Here is a 20,377-nt window from a genome sequence, read left to right as displayed (position 1 = left end):
TCACTTTGTTACTTTAAATCTTTCTTTGACTGGTTTCCTGAGTTCTGATAAAGTTGACTGTGACAGTTTTTGCTTGATTTTTCAATGTTTCTGTGAAGGGACTGCCCCTTGGAGTTACCTACTCCACTATTTTAGCTGATGGTCATTCTTAACACATCAGTTTTTGCACTTTATATTAACCTATTTTTACTTTTTTTCTGAGTTCTGGGAGATTTGCTCAAGCTAGTAAATATACCTATATATCTATATCTAGATACATCTATATGTATATATATATTTCTATATTTATAGACATAGAGATTTTGACTTTTTAATTTCATTTTCTGTCTGTGTTTACCCCCTCCATTGTTTTTGTTTGTTTGTTTGTTTGTTTGTTTGTTTTTTAAACACAAGGGGAAAGCGCGATTGCAGTACCCCACTACCACAAATTATGCAGTCGAGTTTCCCACATTTGGGGAAATTGCAGGGGTCAGCACATCCAGAGTGCAATGGATAAGACTTGCTCTGGGCAAACCACCTTCATGATCATGGTATCTCCCCCAACAGGTACATATATCCATTGAGTTTTTAATTCAATCATCTATTTCATATTTAGTCAAACTTTTCTGCTCTCAGATTTCTTGCTTTGCTAGATATAATGACTCATGGAATCCACATGAGACCACCAAATTAAATATTTTCTAAAGACTTCTCTTATGTTTTTGCCATATTAAAGGCTGGTCCCTGATTTTGAACAAGGTAAAATGTTCTCACTCCAAATTCATTCTCATCATAACGTTGCAAGAATGGGGACCCCTTTCAGGGCCTGAGAGTGGGCTCTTGTCTAACACTCAGAAATGAATTGCCCAAGGAGACACACATGATGACAAAGTAAGAGATTTTATTGGGAAGGGCTCCTCTCACTGGCAGAGAGCAGTAGTGTAAGGGAACCCAGGAGAACTGCTCTGCCATGTGGCTTGCAGTCTCTGGTTTTATGGTAAATGGGGTTAGTTTCCTGGTTGTCTCTGGCCAATCATATTGCTTGGCCCATAGTCTGACTCAGGGTCCTTCCTGGTGGTATGTGCATCTCTCAGCCAAGATAGATTCCAGCACAAAGGATCCTGGGTGGTTTGTCATCTTCTCTCTCTTTTGGCCCCTCCCAAATTCATGGCAGCAATACCATGTTCCTTATCAGGACCTCCTGCTCTGAGACAACTGGGGCAAGTGGTTATCATTGTGCCTGGCCAAGGTGAGTGGTTTCAGTCAATGGTTCCCTAACAATAGTTAGTAAAAATTTTTCCAAGAAAACAATGTTGCATTTTTCTGTCCGTTTTTGTTTTTTGTTTTTATTCAGTTTTAAAAGTCAGTTTCTTTTCCTAGGTCTCCAAGGTTATCTTACTAGAAAAGTGAAAGGTTTTAATGAGTCCATCACCAAAAGCTATTTATAATGATAGTCTATATATCCTTAGCTATTTTAATGCTATACATTGTCTCTTGATTTTCCTGATTTTAGTTCAGGAATTTATTTTTCTTTAAGGTACTAGATATAGCTATTCCAACCATTAGGATTCCATTATATTACTTTAATCAAGTAATTAAAGAGAGAGAGAGAGAATCCCTATCTATCTCTGTCTATATCTACACCAGCAAAATTTTCTGAACTTTGAAGCATGAGGAATTACTGAAAGGTAGAGAGAGGCAGCATTTCTAGAAGCACTGCAACTGCTTGAGTGAATATGGGAAGGGGTACAAAGAACTCCTGAATACAAAAAGGGGAGAAGATAGAGCCTACAGAACTATAGATTTGTAAGAAATCAACTGTACCCAAAGGTTATTTGTTCCACTTCATTTCCTCCAAATAGAAAACATGCAAATCCCTCTTTTTTAAAAAATAGTTAATTTTAATGAAATAATAATTTAAAAGGAATTCTACACAAATACAAGATTTTGCATGTCTTTTTGTAACTTGTTCAAATGTTTCATAATGTTTGGAGACAGGAAATTCCTCCTGAGATCTAAGTATTACTCTCTCATGCTGCTAAAACACACACACACACGCACACACACATTTTTAAAAAATATCACCCAGCACTTTACTTTTTCTGCATGCTCTGAATCAGTGGAAGATTTGAATGTCCCTATCAGTAAATTGAGGGAATTAATGTAAAATCCTGGGGCTCACATGACAATGTTGTAATTGTCCTTGCTGACACTGATTTGTCAGAAAGGCTCAAGATCAACTAAAATTCCAATTAAAACAAAGTGTAATAAAGTTCTTTAAAAGGCTGATTTCATTAAATGCCAGCAATAAATACGTATTTCTTTTAAGAATGAGGCTTCTAGACTTCATGAAGAGAACTTTTATTTTCTTAATTACTGAATAAACACGGCAATTTTAGGCGTGACACAGTTTTAACTCATTCCAAACCTGAATTCTGAGATGCCTTGGGGATTTTTCATCTTGCTCAGTTATTATAACAAACAAGTCTCTTTAACAAAGTTCTAATTTTATTTCCCAGATGCTTGATTTAAATATTGTTTAGAGCAGTGGTTCCCAAATTTTGCTGCACATTAGTATCACCTGGGGAAATTTTATAAATCCTGATGCCCTGATTGCGCCTCATACTAATTAAATCAGAGTATCTATATGTAGAAGCAAGGTATCAGAAGTTTTTAAACATCACCAGGTGAATATAATGTACAGCAAAGTATGAGAAACACTGGTTTAGAATTTCCATATGTTAGTGTAGATAAAAATTACTTTAAATGTTATCATTAGTCTGCTGGTTCCCTCTCCCCAATAGTCTGATTCAGTGGGTCTGATGTGGGGCACTCCAGGTGATTTGGATGTGAGTGAGCCACGCACACAATGAAGAAATACTCTTATAGAACAAAGAGCTACTCAAAAAGTGGTCCTTGGAACCACAGCATCAAGATTAACTGTGAGTTTGTTAGAAATGCAAATACTTAAGCCCTACTGACACCTACTAAATGAGAATCATTGAACCTGAGGAACAGGAATCCATGTTTTTTTTTTTTTTCAAGCTTTCCAATTGATTCTTATGCACATTTAATCTGAGAACCATGGATGTAGAGCATATAAAACATAAGTATGTGGTAACTAATCAGTACCACTAATCAAGCCACTATCCTAGATTTCTTAGCTGTTCCATATTGTCCATCATGATATTACATACACTGTAGTAAGTGATGGGGAAAAAAGTTAAAAGACAATCTCTGCATTTAAGCTTGTGTGTATAATAAATACTCAATATTATACTAGGTTAAACCGGTTGGAGGAAAGGGTGTTTTTTTCTGAAAATGTAAAAAGATTAGGGTGAGTATTATTTAGTCATACAGTCAGAGAGATAGAAGATAAGAAAGAGGGGAGGATGATTATATTCACTAATGTGTGTTGGTTCCTTTTTCTCAGGTACTTTTCCTAATCTGAATTACCTGTCTTACCAAAGAATGGATAATTGGTAAAAAAAAATCACTTCTTAAAATGTATTGTAACTCAGATAAGCTTTGGCTCTGAGGGATGTTGATAATCTAGATGAAGCCAATGAGAAAAGCAGAACTTAATTTGTGGGATAGAACTGGCTTCAAAGGGATGTGGCAAAATTAAACTTGTTGTCTAAGCCAACATAGGTTCTAGGCAATAAAAATCTTCCATCAACAGTGATCATAGAAGTCTGTTATGAGGCACGGTTAGTGACATCTTTGGAGCAAGTCCCAGTCATGAATGCCACAACAGATTTATAAGTCAAGCTCTTATATTGTTATCAAGTCTTAGGTGAGGAATCAAAGCTCTATCCAAATGAACTGAAATTCACAGCTTTACTTCTTTCCCCAAAGAAAAGACTTTATTAAGTTAAGACTAAAGTCCACACTAGGAAAGCAAAGAGGGGTTATAACGAGGTCCTGCCTTTATGGTAATGCAGATGTTGAAGATTAATCCAGATACTCCCAAAACTAACTAACTAAATAATTATTTATGACAAGATTAATTTAAAATTCCACTTGGGGCATTTGGACTAAATCTCTGGATTTAGTTTCAACAACTGTTTTAGAAAAGCATTAGAAGAAACAATCTCTAAGTTTTACTCCTGCTATGAATAATTCTGCTGTTTCCCCAAATTCTATTTTAACAGGAGAAGAGATCCTAGGAAAATAATTCATAGGAAAATAATGTAGATATAAAGGGAATTTTAAATAGAAAATGATGGTTTTAAGTATCTATACTAATTCCTTGTTGCTTTTCACTTGGGGGGAAGATGAGGGTGAGGGTTTCATTTAATTTTCAGATGGGTAATATTTTCAGTGTCAACATTTCAAAATGTATTAAAGGGTGTAATAAAGGGTCTGACTCCATCTTTTTGATGTATGACTGCTGCTTTTAAGCCTGGCCCTCTTCTTCCTCTTTATTCTACATCTGAATAGGCTGATGAGAAAGTTTGTACTGTCTCCTCCTTTGGTGCCTCTAGGAAATTCAAACCTGATAAAATCCCAGCCCATGCACATGTGCTAGCCACCATAAAAGCCCAATCCATTCTTTCTGCCTTGCTCAAGTCAGCTTTTGCCTTCCTGCTCTCCCCAGGTATTCCTTGCATGAGTAATAAATCTTTTTATAACCCCTTGGTGTGTGGTGTCATCAGTCTCGGCATACAAACCAAATTTTGTGTGGGGCCTATCTTCTTTTCACTGAATGTCCAAAACAGTGGTTCTGTCAGCAGGATGTCTAGTCAATAACCACCAGCAGCAGAGTTCTCTTCTCTTGCTTTAGTTTGCTACCTGGCTCTGCTGCATGCATTTGAGCCATTATTTTGAGCAGCTGCTTACTTTGAGCTGTTGCTGACTGCTGTTAAGTTTGTGTTTTGAGCTGGGCTGCATTGTGTTGCATTTGCTTAGTTCTATGGAGCCTCTGTCATACATCACTGAGATTGAAGCCCTCCTTACAGTGGCCCTGGGTTGTGTGTCACAGCTAAACCTATTGTGTGATTTGATTCCAGCATAAGCTGTGAGAAGTGTTAGACTCAGGAGAATGACTTGTAACCTGTGACCCTTGGTTTTGTGTCTCAACCCAGCATTGTCTTCTGTTCAATAGAGGGTTCAGGGAAAGACTCATACCCTATACAATATGTGGACCCACTTTCATGGAGGAAATGTTACTATGTGGCATGTTGAAATCTACCTTCCCCAAAGCAAGTAACTCACTAGGACTCTAAAAATTGCCTTTGCTGCTGCTACCTATGCCTCTGACACCAAAAGAAAACCTGATCCTCAGAATTCTAGGGAAAAATAACTATGGTATGCCTCTGGCACAGCGAGAAATTAATTCCCTCTTTGTAATAGAGGAGGCCCCTAAATCTAGTGATACTGATTTGAGACTTTTTGAAGGAATAGATTTATACATATGATCAAGATAAAGAGGTTCCCCCAAAGTATATCCAGTAATCACCAAAAAAGAAGGAAGTGTCAAAAAAAAAAAAAAAAGGCACAACCTAAACGTTGAGAATTATGTTTTATTTGGTGGAAAAAATGAGGTTTCAAGCCCAGGAGGCAGCCTGTCAGATAGCTCTAAGGGACTGCTCTGAAGAGGAAAGGGAGGAGCCAGGATACATAGGGGGTTTTGCAACAAAGACCAGGTAGTCAGAAAACCAGACATCTCAAGTTAAGGAATTTATCATTTTTCTATGTATGGGAAGATGCAAGAGTCTGGGCTCATTAAAATCATTCCTTTGATCTGCACCTCAGCTATCTGGACCCAGTATCCTGTGCTTTCTCATCCCGAGTCTCCTCAGGGTGCACCGTCAGGGGTGGCTGCAAGCAGTTGACTGCTAGATGGCAGGCATTCTGTTTCTATCTTGAGTTCCCTCAGGTTTCACCTTTGGGAAGGCTGTAATGTGATGGCTTGATAGCTGCAACATCCTTTGTTTACTGATATGGCATGCAGCAATTTTTTTTTTTCATTGATAGAAGGAAGGACAGAAACCTAGATGCAAAGAGAAAAAGCTGAAACAAATGTCCATAATTTAACCCAACTGGAAATCCAAAATTTACCAAAATAATTTATTCAACAAAAAGATAAAAGGTATGAATTTCCTGTTATGCCTCCACATCACAGATTCTGAATTAACTTCAACATCTCCTAAAGTGCATCAGTTGGCAAGTGTTCATGGCCTTAATCAACACTGGAGCTCAAACTAGAGTTACATCTGGTGATCCCAGTAAATTTAAATAGGGTATCTTAGGGGAGTTACCAAATATTAAAGAGAGAACAAATAGTTATGTTTCAACTTAACCAGCAGGAATATCATCTTGCTTAAATTTCCTGTAATCATAGCACATGTGGATGAAGAATGTCACCTGCCATATCAGCAAACAAAGGATGTTGCAGCCATCACGCCAGCAGCCACTGCAGTCTCCCCCAATCGGTGCATCCTGAGGGGATTCAGGATGGGAAAGAACAGGATACTGGCCCTAGATAGTTAAGGTTAATATCAGAGGAATGATTTCAGTGAGCCCAGACTCTTGCATCTCCCCTTACATAGAAAAGTGCTAAATTCATTACCTTGAGATGTCTGGTTATCTTTAATTAACTGTAATGTTTTGATGTTCCAACTACCTGGTTTTTGTTGCAAAAACCCCTACATATCCTGGCTCCTCTCTTACCTCTTTAGAGCAGTCCCTTAGAGCTATCTGAGAGGCTGTCTCCTGAGCTTACGTCCGTTTTGTCTACCAAATAAAATATAATTCTCAACTTTTACGTTGTGCAATTTTTTTCAGTCAACACGCATATGCCCTAACATATCCCACAGTAAGAATGGATGCTCTGAACTAATGAGTAATAAAATAAAATACGTTTTGATTTAATGTTAAATTAAGTCTTTGGAACTTACACATTGGCTTGACAAAATGGGAACCCATGGACCAGCCTCCCCTTCCTCAAGTAAAATAGTTAATATGTCCCAATATAAATTAAAACAGACTTTCAGGGATTAAAACTCATTATACAAGAACTATTTAGTGAAGGAATGATTATCCTCACTGCTTTTCCATTTAATGGTCAATTTGGCCTGTTCTTAAACTTGAAAAGAATGAATGGTGGATTTTACTGTAACCTTAATTCTGTGGTATCACCGACATTATTAAAATTACTGACTACATCCAAACAGCAGCTGATGAATATTTTGCTATCATAGACTTGGCTAAAATGTTCTGTTCATGCATATTTCAATATCCTCTCAGGCACCATTTACCTAATTTTCAGTGTGATATATAACACCTTTACCTGACTTCCCATGAAGTACCTCAACAGCCTTGCCATCACACACAATCTTTCCAGGCAAGATCTTAACCACATCCCACTTCCTCTGGGAGCACAGGTATGGCCTCACATTGATGACATCCTCCTCTGAGGAAATCCATTTTGAGGCAGGAAAAAGATGGGTTCCAGACTGGACATTTACAGCTAGCTTCCTGTTAACATTTCCTGAGGCAGGAGGCAAGTGGGCTCCAGGCTAAATATTTACAACCAGCCTCCTGTTTGCACCTCAAAATGGAAATAACAACAGGAACACGTTAAATAGCTGGACTTTGCCTCCTGTGTATACTTTAAGATAACAGTCATGGCAGGGACAGAGAAGGGCTAAACCCTGTTTGAGTAAAGGACCAAGAGGTCACATATTTCCCATCCTTGGGGCAAGGGAGACATTGCACATGTGCAGGAAGGCTCCTTGTGGGTCAAAAAGGAGGGGGTGCCACCCCATAATAGGTGATGTCGAGGCCCCCCATAGGCCTCTGGGCTGGAATCCATCTTGGAAAAAAAGTTGCACAAGCATGGTGAGGAGGGTCCTAGGACAGGTAAGGTGTGGAAAAAGAAACCAGATAATTGGCCAAAGGTAAACAAACACCTGGAAGAACTGCCCTATATAAATGATTTAACCACCTCTTTACTGTACTCCCCTTCATTAGGGAGGACGCACATACCCTTTCTTTCTGGGTGTGTGTTTCTGCTTAGCATCTGTCTTAAATAAACAAATTGTTTCTCTGTGTGCTCTCCCACTTGTTGTGCTGTATCTCTAATAATAAACTTTGCACCTGTTTTTACAGTGTTTGCCTCCTAGAAATATTCTTGCTTTCAAATGGAGGCAAGAGCCAGGGGAAATTTGCTTCTGGCCTCTAGTCCTTGCTGGTCTAGTGGCTAGGATTCCTGGTTTTCATCCAGGTTACCCAGGTTCAATTCCTGGGCAGGGAACTAAGATCTCACTTCAAGCCACTGCTCACTGTTATCCTTCCGAGATCAATTTGACACACTCATTTGGAACATACAAATACTCACAAAAGAGCATACATAACAAAAAGTAAATAAACTACTATACCACACAGAGTGCAAGGGTTTAACTCTGGAAAATTACTTGGTAAACCAAAGACCACTCAGTCCCTGATACTTATGTTAAGGAACAGCTGTCGACTCTTTCAGCATGTGCAATGTTCAAACAAGCTCAATATCTTTTAAACATTTTTAGCTTCTAAGTAAAATTTACAACTTTACAAATAGATTTTACAAATCTATTGATGATGTTATCTGCAAATTGTCCCAACTTGAATGGGGCACCCTCCAACAAAACGTTCTAGAATCTGTCCAAATTTTATTACAACAGGCACTCTTGTTTGTACCTCCATAAGTTCTTTATGGAGGCTTAGCAACTTTGTCTAGATGATCCACGATGGCCATACATCAGCTTTTTTGTCCCCATGCTATATACCATTAGCTGCCCACATACTGGCTCTCCTGGAAATAGAGGCACTCATAGTCCATGAACCTGTGACCCTTCCTGATGCCTGATAGCCAAACACAATTTTATGAAGTTTTTCATTTCAGAACTGATTTGTGATGCCTCATTTATTGAGTGCTAAATTTCCATGTATATCTGGATCTGTGTTTAGACTTTATTTTTTCTATTGATATTTATATATCTATTCATGAGTAATGCCACACAGTATTAATTATTGAAGCTTTATAGCATACATTGTACTTAATACATAATAGAGTTAGTTCTCATTCTATTTCTGACTCCTGATTAATACTAGAGCTTGCTAATTTTTCAGCCCCAAATCTCTTCCCAAACTTTATTGCATATTAGAATCTTCTGGGCATCTTTTAAAAACCTCAGTGCCCATGTCTTATCCCATACAAATTATATCAGAATATCTTGTGGTCAAAGGCATGCATTAGTATATTTTTAAGTCCCCAGTTGATTTCAATATGTACTAAGTTGTGAACCACTGCCTTAGGTAGATTCAAAGAGCATAGAGGCCCAGATTGCTCACCAAGTCAATCATGATGCAAATAGTATATCCTTTGGTCCAGGTGCTCTGAGATCAAGCCCCTTGGTCCGGTGAGCAAGGTTCTCTGTGACACCTACTTATACAAACTTACTTGCTTTTGCCAATTTCCTGTTATGGCTTAGAGTTCCACCACCATACACACTTGACAGATGCCCACTTGTGTCATCTTATTGGTATGCCTATTAGGCAAACAACTATTGCTAAGGATATGTTGCCACCATATCTTCAGGTACTGTTCTTAATCTGCTTTATTTCTTTTCCTCCAACTGTCTGTTGTTGGATATTTCTACCAACATAGCCATTCATATGTAGGTCTATCTAATCTTGAGTTCCCAGTGTTCCTGTCTAGTATAATTCAGAGAGACCAAGCCCTTAATCCCAATGTAATTGAGACCAACTCCCTTACTCCTTGCAGGATTATATTGGTGCACTCACTACTTTTATTTAAGTTGGGCAATGCTACCATGTCATATAATATAGAAGAAAAATTCAAACAAAAAATGCATATCTGAGAAACAGAAGTAATACTTTAAGAATCTCAAAAGAATTATCAGAACAACTTCTTGGAGGCTTGTTTATTTCCTAAGATCCTTAACAAGAGTTAAAACATTTATATTTCACAATAAAGTTTCCTAGTTTTATTTTTTAATTTCATCTTATCTCATTTAAGACTTGGCATAGCTTGCAAGTTTACTAATTTGTGATTGGTGTTCTAATTAGTAGTACACTTTGCTGAACCTCTCCAGAATGAAGCCAACTCCCCACATTTGGTCAGGTTTCTTGTAAGGTAAGTATGTCAGGTGGACATAAGTGTAAAGAGCTCAAAATATTTTTTTTAATTAAAGCCAAGCAATCTCAACAGCTGTTTATTTTTTATTTGTTTGGTTTTAATTAGAACAAGGAAATAAAATTCCATTTGTTCAAATTAGTCTTAATTGCACTTCCTCAAATTTATTTTCCCTGATTTTATTTTCCTGCAGTTAAGTAGCCTGTGATAATACACAGTGGTATTGTTTGCTTTTATCTGTTGCCTACAGTTTAATTTTATACTTGACTTTCACATTAAGGGATCTGAATTTTATTTTATGGGCATTTATTTATTTACCTATTTTGCTGACTGAAAATCTTCCCACATTTATTGTTTAAGGTAAAATATCTCAATGCACTGTTTAATAAGATGGAGCTCCTTTTATTGTTATCACTCTTCCCTTCCCCCATCTATAAGTGAACAGCAGTCAGCATCACTGGGCGCAGGTGAGACATCTCTGGCAGAGGATCACAGATATCCCATTCTCTTGATCACCTATAAATAAATTCTCTTGATGTGGGAAGTAGCTTGATGTATCCATAGTGCTGTAGTTTCGAGAGGGTTCCAAGTGCCCACTGACCATTCTGCCCTCATTCCCAGTCTACAGTACATGATGCTTATTGATGTATAACAGAGACTATTACACCACATTCACCAAGGCATATCTCATGCCCCTCTACTGCAATAGTCAATTTAAACACAGCTCTTCAAGGAATTCCCTGAAAATAATGATTATATCATCTCTGTTTATGAACATACTTAATTTATCCTTGGTTCTGTGTAATCACATCTTACATTCAATGCAGTTACTTCAATATAATGAGGACCTAAAGACACCAGGATAATTGGGAAGATCACAGGTTTTACAGTGAGGCAGAAATGGCTCCATCTGAGCCATAGCACTTAAGAGCTGTGTGGCTTTGGACATATCATTTAAACCTTCTGAGGTGTAATATCATCACCCATAAAATAGGAATATAGGGCAATCCTAGTTGGTTATTAGGAAGATTATATATGAGAGTGTTTTTTAAAATTTTCTTCTCAGAAGGATAATTTCTAAAAATGAAATTATCCATAGAATTTGTACACAGAAACCCAACATGGAAAATAGATTTTAAAAACTGAGCATCTTAGCAAAAATTTGGTGTTGTTGAATAATTTCTTAAAATCTTTAAGAAAGAAAACATAAAGTATAGAGAAGCTGTAAATGAATCAGACTCTACTTTATTCATTCAAGACACTTCTTTTGAATGCCATACCTTGTGTTTGACTCTGTAATGTGTGCTGGGGATACAGTGATGAGCAGGACAGAGCAAACCTATTCCCTCAGGGATTTTAAACTCTAGTTGGGAAGAACGACAGGTGACAGACAAACAAATGTATTTATCATATCTATCTGAGAGTGATAGATACTTTGATGGAAATAAAAGTGGGGTAATGTGATAGAGAATAAAGAGATTTTCATTTATTTTTGTTATTTGTCCTTTGATTTTCATACTTTTTTAAAATATTAAAGTATAGTTGATTTATAATGTCACATTAGTTTCAGGTGTACAGCACAGTGATTCAGTTATACAAATATATATATATATATATATATATATATATTCTTTTTCAGATTTTTTCCCTTATAGGTTATTACAAAATATTGAGTATAGTTCCCTGTGCTATACAGTAGGTCCTTGTTGGTTACCTATTTTATATGTAGTAGTGTTTATATGTTAATCCCAGCTTCCTAACTTATCCCTTTCCCCTGTTCAATTGTATCTTTTTTTAAGATTCCACATATAAGTGATATCATATGATATTTTTCTTCCTCCATCTGGCTTACTTAACTTAGTATGATAATCTTTATGTCCATCCATATTGCTGCAAATGATATTATTTCATTCTTTTTGATGGCTGAGTAATCTTCCATTACATATAAATATAAATAAAAATAAATAAATATATATATATATAATCTTCTTTGTCCATCTGTCAATGGACATTTAGGTTGCTTCCAGCAATATCTTTTTAGATCTGTCTCCTAGAGTAATGGAAATAAAACAAAAATAAACATATGGGACCTAATTAAACTCAAAAGTTTATGCACAGTAAAAGAAACTATAAACAAAATGAAAAGACAACACACAGAATTGGAGAAAATATTTGCAAATGATGCAATGGTGGGAATGTAAATTGGTACAGCCACTATGGAAAACAGTATGGATGTTCTTTAAAAAACTAAAAATAGACTTACCGTAAGATCCTACAATCTCACTCCTGGGCATATATCTGTAGAAAACTATAATTCAAAAAGATACATGCACCCCAGTGTTCATAGCAGCACTATTTATTATAGGCAAGACATGGAAGAGATTCATTTCTGAAAGGATGGAAAGATAAGACTTCAGGAGGTGAAAAATTTGAGCAGAAACCTCCTTAAAGTGAGGGGGGTATGTTAGTATGTGGAAAAGAACAGTATATCAATATTTGGAGAAAGGATGTTCAAAGCAAAAGAACAACAACACACATGAGCTGAGGCAAAGTTATTGTTCTCCATTTGAGGAAAATCAACAAAACCAATGTGACAGCAGAGGAGGAAGCTAGTGGAGAGTGACAGGAAATACAATCAGAGTTAACCAGAGGCTGTACCAGGTAAGGTCTTTATAAGTCATGGTACAGGGTTAGGATTTTTTGCTGAAAGAGATGAAATCCCATTGAGATGTTTTAAGAATAGAAGTGGCATGATCATACTCACGCTTTTGGAAGATCAATTGGCCGGTTTGAAAAGAGTCTGTACAACACAGTGTAGAAGCAGGATTATCACTAATCCACTAATCCATGTAGGAGATGATATTGACTTTGACTAGTGAGCTAACACTGGAGACCTGTGCAATGACATGGTTTGAGATATATTTAGAAGGAAGAACAACTGATTTGCAGGTGGATAGGATATAAACTCAAGGGTATCAACAGAGTTTAGAACCAGAACAAAAGAGAACCAAGCAATGTGGGAAAAAAAGTCACCACTCTTCCTTTCCAGGAGGATTGCAAAGAAAGCTTGAAGAAAAAGAATATTTGAAAAGTCTTTTACATGTTGCCATGTGATAGCTATAGGGACGTGGGTCACTGGAGAAAAATTAAATATTAGGGCATGAATCTCCCTATGAAACTGTGATTTTGTGTGCCTTTGGGAGGAGGTGTGGAGATAAGAACAGAACTAATAAGGTCATTTGCCATCATTTGTTTTGCTTCACTTCACTAACGATGTCTCCAGAATGTTTGTTTTTTAGAGTCAGTGGTCTTGGATGTTATTGACAAAGGGATTCTTGAACATGGTTTTGAATGTCAATACACAGTTTTTGATACATATTTTATAGTTTAAAAAAATAGTATAGGTTTATAAAAAGTGTATAGCACAACTGAAATAATTAAAGGCATGGTCCCCTCAGAACCTCCCAAATTTTATCTCCTTACTTCATATCACCCACAACATTACTACCAGAGTTCTTTGCCCAAAACACATAAATACTGAGTGAAACCACTTGTGGGAAAATCACTCACAGTTCAATGGGTACAACCACCATGGAAAACACTTAAGAAAACACCTGTTAAAATGGATTCTTCACATACACTGTGATCCAGTACTATATTTATTCTAGAGAAACAATTAATCAGGAGACATGTACACAAATGTCTTTAGAGCTACTGATCACCATAGAAGAAACATGAAGTTGCTGAAATGCCTATTATTGTGAGAGTAAATCAAAAACTGTGACATATCAAACAACATAACATTTCTGCACTCAAAACAAATGAACTACAGAGGCATGCTCTGATATGGACTTTAGTAGCACAATATTAAAGAAAAAAAGTAAATCCCCAAATAAACCATAAGTGTGATACCTACTTTCTAAAGTTAAAAACAAAGTAAACTTTTGAAATTAAAATGTAATTTAAGTAAAATCACATTAAAAAGAAAGCAAGGGAATGATGAACACAGGATTTAGGATATGTGCCCCATGGGTGTGGGAAATCAAGGGATAGGTTAGTAGAAGAAATATAATTCAATGCAGGTTATTGTTAAGGTCCTAACTTTTGCTTGGGATTGTTGGTCCATGAATAATTACAACATTTTTAAAATATCTAATTATATATCTTAAAAACTTAAAAAAGGGAGGAGGTCACTTATGGACCAACAGATAGAATATTTCATGGATCAAAGATTATGTTTTATCCAAGTCAGTGCCAGATCCTTTTGAGAAAACACAGATGACTCCTATTCTCCACAGGAACAGAATCCAAACATGTTTATTTATACAGGCCTATTTATGCAATATTATTGCAAGCACACCCAAAATTCATACAGATAATGATTTAAAAATTATATACATATTTATAAATATGTTGATTTACAAATTTTAAATAATTTGTATACTAGAATTATCTCATTTATAGTTATGTTTACCTCACTTTACATAATGTGTAATTTATACCTCAAAACATTTATTACCACATAATTGACATTTTTAAAGAATTAAAATAAAATAAACATGTTATCAATTTACTTTTTTTCTTTCTTTTTTTTTAAATTAGAGGCTTAGAGGTCCGATACCAATCATTACTTGATAAACAGAGATGGCAGTGAGAAAACAATCAAATAATGAACATAAAATCCATCATCAATGCACAACCATATTGTTACTCACTTTATTGTCCTCTCCTAGCAGTCTCCAAGTAAATTTTGAGCTTGTGAATAAGAGAGATTGTTGACAAGAAATAGGAAACAATTAGGAAGGTGGTTTTTTCCTTGTCTTATTTCTTCATTAGTGAATTGGAAGCACTGTAAGTTGCATAACCCATATCCATTCCTCAAGATTCCTTACTAATATAATCCTGATTTTATTTACTACAGCAATATAATCAGCTCCAATATCCCTTACAGGTAAGCGTAACATTAGATGTTCAATGAGATGACCTGGAGCTTCCTGTGAAATCTTTCTCTTTTCTAATAAATAGGTTCAGGCATATCTCACATCTACCTCCCTTCCTATATTTACTTTGAACATGAACATGATGTCTGAGGTTCTGATAATGACACAACAAGCATGATAGTGACATCAACAAAATACGCATGGCAAAAGTAACATGCTTGGTTGCCAGATGACATCCCTGAATGTCTCATTCCAATACCTGTAATGTCTATCTCTTATTATTTTGAAAAAATGAGCAAATAACACCAACAAACAAAAAATCTGTTTGCTTAAGCTATAATTTTTCTGTTAACAGGTTAATACAAGCTACGTGAAAAATATGGTACGAGTCCTGATAATGGCTTTGAAGTTGAAATAATTGATAATATGGTTCTTTAAAATGGTATGTGGATATGAATTATAATAGAATAATTTTAAAATTACATCATTTGCACATCTGAACTTGTAGACTATAATTCATTAATTCACTTTTTAATACTAAAAATTGTTAATAATAGAACATCATTCATATAAATACATATATAATATAAAGAGACATATATAATTGTAAATGGTTTATTATTTCTGAAAATTTTTATTTAACCCACTAAATTACTTCAAATTAAAGACATGGTTCTAAACCCAATACATTGTGATAATTTTAATGACCATATATTTAAAAATCTAACTCATGATAAAAATGAAGAATTAAATGGAAAAACTGGATCCATGGTTCATGTCATGAGCCACACTTTGCAGTTTTATCCACCTATGATGCAAAAGTTTCTTATTGCTATTGAAATTTGATAGGCAAATTTCCCTTATTACACTTAGTTGTTGAAAAAAATTGAATACTTTAATCTTTTACGCAAGTTGGAAATTCTATTTCCAAGTTCTTTGAGAGGGCAATTTTGAAAAACTTTCTAGTTACTATACATATTTATTGTTTTCAGACATAAAAATCACATGACAATGAAAATATTTCCAATTACTTTTATCTTTTCCATGTTGAGAATGTTAGTTTTGCTTATAATTTTAAAACATCTTTGTATTCAAGTGTGGTATTTTGGCTTCTCTTTTAAAAATGCAGCTAGATAGAATACTATTGAAAATACCTATTACATAAAAGTACAGCAAATTTGGTACTACACCTTCTTTTTTAAATATGTAACTTTTTTAAGCTCAACAACTCTGCAGTACTCTGTCCCAAGATAGCCAGTGAATTGTGTGTAGAGCAAAAGATTTTTAGTTCAAGTACTGTACTTTGAAGATGAAGCGCCTACAGGACCACCTCCAAAATGACTCAGTAGAGCTTGTAAGACCCTTGGTTCATTGGTCCCAGCCTCCTTTCTGAGCCATACATGGAATCTTTCCTCTCTTTTAGATGCACCATATATCTAAACTGCCCCAAACTTCCATTTATTTTCCTAAACATGGTGAACTCTTTGTAATTCCATCTATCTGGAAAACTCTCACTCTTTCACCAACATTCAAAATAAATGACACCACTTCTTTGAAATATTTCTTGAAGTTCCTATGCAGAATTAATCTTTGTGTGGTTTGTATATTCACAGCTACTGACTAATTTCTAAGATTACATATTACAATATATTATAGTTATCAGTATAAACGGCTGCTTCCCCTGCCTGACAGTGATCAATCCAGAGGAAATAAAACTTTCTACAGCATGGACTAATTTTATTTAGCTCTATTCTTCCTCTTATGGTACATAGGAGGAATAAGTCCTTGTTAAATGCCAAATAAATGAATGAACAAGTGTTTAAATAAATCAGTGAATGACTAAATGGAATTTAAGAAAGGAACATTGAATTCTAGTGAAAATTCTGATGAAGTTAATTCACTTTTAGCAAGTTTGGGCATTGGATCTATGTAGATAGTTGGTACCAATAAACTCTCCACACTCATCCCTGGGGTATTTCAATAAAGAAGCAAAATAATCTGTCTCATATCAACTTCTCATCGACATATGTTTAGAGAATCATCCTGTTATTTATTCTGAGGTTTGAAAACTTAAAAGGTAATGGGAGAAATTAGTACTAGATTTAATAGAGATATAATATACATGTGACATGGATACTGGTTTCCAGAAGGTATTCATTTTATAGGAAACATCCAGCAAGCACCCAGTTAATGACAATCAGGTCAAGACATGCCTGACACATGTCCCAAGAAAGTTGTGGAAGAAAATAAGAATAACTGACTTCTGATTCTTTTTAAGATCATGTTTTCAAAAGGGCTTTATAAATTTAAAAACACCATCAATGGTAAGAGATTGTTCAGAATGTTATAGGGGAAATGTTTTGACAGGCCAATGGAAAGAAAGATCACTTCTTGAAAAAGTTCTAGGGAGTAAGTGGATAGCAGTTGAGCTGGGGCTGGAAATGATTTCATACTCTGTAGCCACACACATAAAGCATCACAGTCGTGAAGCTGCCTCCTTGACATGATGGATGTCACGAGAGCTTTCATTTGACCATAATGGTCAACATTAGAGCATGGAAGAATGCTACCTCATACCATTATTTAATATCGCTCTGAAAATTATAAGTCCTGAAGGCCCACACTGTTGTTTTATTGAGAAACTTTTAATGCATTGACTCATCTTCAAATATGATGGATAACTTTGTGTGCCCAGCCATGACATCATTTCCTAATTTGATGTATTAAGTAATGATACATCCAGCCTCCTTAAGTGATCACCTTAATTATGACAATGGATAACTATGATCATTAAACTAATGACAGCTGTCACCATCAGCCACAGGAGTAACAGATGTTACAAGATCAAATTTACCTCAACTTCATAATGTCTGGTGATTGAGAGTAAGGAATAACATAGCAGGATTAAGAATATATCTCAGAAGCTTTAAAGATAAAACATAAGATAGTGTTTGTCCAAATTCTCCAGAACAATAATGGAATGAGGAAATTCAGCTCCCAAAGTTAATTCAGTGAGGAAAATGTTCATGAACCATCCGAGTCAACTGATTCAACCAATCTTTTGTTTTTCCACTAGAGAGTTAGACCAAGTGAAAAATCAGAATGTGACAATGGGATGTCTGAATATTAACATTTGTTGTACATAACCTGCCATTCCCCATTACCTTTGTAGATGTCACCATTCAACTCCACCTTTGCAAGCAAAAGATATGTGGCATCCACCCCTCCTCCCAGGGCCTAGCCTCCCAGACTGCCTTACTTTTGCTCAATATCAAAACTAAACTTCCCTATCCTGTGTCTCCTAACAGGGCCTGCCCTCTTCTTTTTAAGGTTATCAAGAACTAATTTGTGTTAATAGTCAATGCAATATATTTATCATATTTGGACAGAACTCACTGGGAATAGAAAACATACTATTATAGATAGAGTTATTCTTGAATTCTGAGCTGAACCAATTCTAGAATCCTAGAACCCTTTCTTTTTCCTTGGCTATCAGGAAGCTCAGAATAAGCTGCTTGGTCAGTTCCCCTGATATCATTGTTAACTTATCCCTCCAGAGGTTTTGGGTTTTATTTTGTATCATTTTTTTCAAGTTTTATATTTTAACTCCAAATGCAATTTTACACTATTTCTTCAATTTATATACATGTTTTGTTATAATTATACTCAATCAGTAGAATATAATTGAATATTAATAATGAAATGCAGAACTAGAATAACTTGGATGCCTATGGAAAATTCATAAAGTTAAGTACTGATGACAAATTGATGGGAATCAAAGTATGCCTAACTCTTTAAAATTATAAGTATGGAGTTAAGTGTATAGTTCAGAAGGAATACTTTTACTATATTCTGTACTTATCAGACCATATTTAGAATATTGAATTTGAATCTGAAAACTATATAAGAAGACTGTTAACTATTGAGGATAAATTTTTACAATCAGAGCAGCATCATGAGAAAAAGGGCTGTCTTGAAAGGCCTTGGAATCTTGTTGGCAACTGCCCCACTTAATCCCCCAGGAGTCCTCCCTAAATAAGTTAGATTCAGGAAAATGCATTGGTTCATAAGCACCAATGTATATTTGTCTAATATGCCTCTTCAAGTATCAGCCTTCTTGTTGCTTTTGAACTTGTCAGATGTGACAGGGTGACTAATGTTTATAAAATATTCCAAAAATTTTAAACAAATACAAACAAAATATGCATGTAGTAGGTCAGCAAACACATGAATACCCAGTTGAAATGACTGTCTCTGAGCTAGGGTATTCTCTATATCTGGAGAAGAGTTGATAAACTTTACTCTGCAAGGTAAAACCCTCTGGAAGTTTTAACCATGTGAGTAGCAGGTTTGTTTTTTATTTTTTATTTTGATTTTGTTTTAAATCAGGAGGTTCAGAGTAAGTGAGTAGAGGGACTTAATGTCTTCTAATTTTCCCAAAATTTAACTTCAGAGTGTGATACACAGATTACTACTATGGCTTTTCCCAACACAGTAACCCACAATTTTTTCTATTACCTTTAAAGCATGATTTAAATTCTTCAGCCTGGTAATCAAAATTCTCTAAGATCTGTTGTCAAGAAAATTACACTACTGTCTATATTTCTCATCCAATATAAAACTGGGATAAAAAGATGCACCTATTTCCTCTATTGTAGATTGAGGCTTAAACAAGTAAAACAAAGATTAAATAATACAACATAAAGAGAGGGCATAGTCATTGAGAAACAGCCATCATCATCATCTTCTTCATCACTATCTTCATTATCAAGTATTTCATCATTCCACAATATTTATTGATCTCTTTCCTCAGAACACACACAGTTCTGGGCACTGAGAGAGAGAATATTAATCCATTGATTCTGAGTAAAAGAACCATAACATTACCACTAAATTTTGTCATAGAAAATAATTTTAATGATTTGATACTCTTCACATTTCAGAGAAAAAGTGAGTCACAAGAAAACCATAAACCATCAATATTAACGGTTACAAAAGAATAAACTACTCAACTTATTTCAATGTTCTGAGACCAATGTCAATGTAGTCTCCCACACCTTACCTCTCTCTATGATCTTAAGCAGTCTTTAAGAGAGGTAGATTCACAGAGTGGTCAGATTCTCATACTCTGGAGTCTAATGACCTCGTCTGTATCCTGGTTCAGCTGCTAACTATCAGTGTGACCTGGGTCAAGTTACATACTTTCTTTGTGCCTCAGTTTTCTATATTGTAAAATGAAGATTACAACAATCTGTTTACCTCATTGGGTTGTTGTGAGGATTAGTGATGTAAAATACCTAAAACATGTCCTAACACA

The 20,377-nt window shown here is 35.5% G+C and overlaps 1 non-coding gene across 1 annotated transcript; it reads right to left on the bottom strand.

Annotated features, from left to right (window-relative positions):
• Positions 1 to 390: 390 nt before the first annotated feature.
• LOC112066547 (U1 spliceosomal RNA) lies at positions 391 to 554 on the bottom strand. The gene has a single exon (XR_002892723.1). It is a non-coding gene; the product is annotated as a U1 spliceosomal RNA (small nuclear RNA).
• Between the last annotated feature and the right edge of the window lie 19,823 nt (positions 555 to 20,377).

Source organism: Physeter macrocephalus, chromosome 12, assembly GCF_002837175.3.
Source record: "Physeter macrocephalus isolate SW-GA chromosome 12, ASM283717v5, whole genome shotgun sequence".
Taxonomy (NCBI): Eukaryota; Metazoa; Chordata; class Mammalia; order Artiodactyla; family Physeteridae; genus Physeter; species Physeter macrocephalus.
The sequence above is the reverse complement of the archived record's forward strand: the minus strand, read 5'-3'. Positions and strand labels throughout refer to the sequence as shown.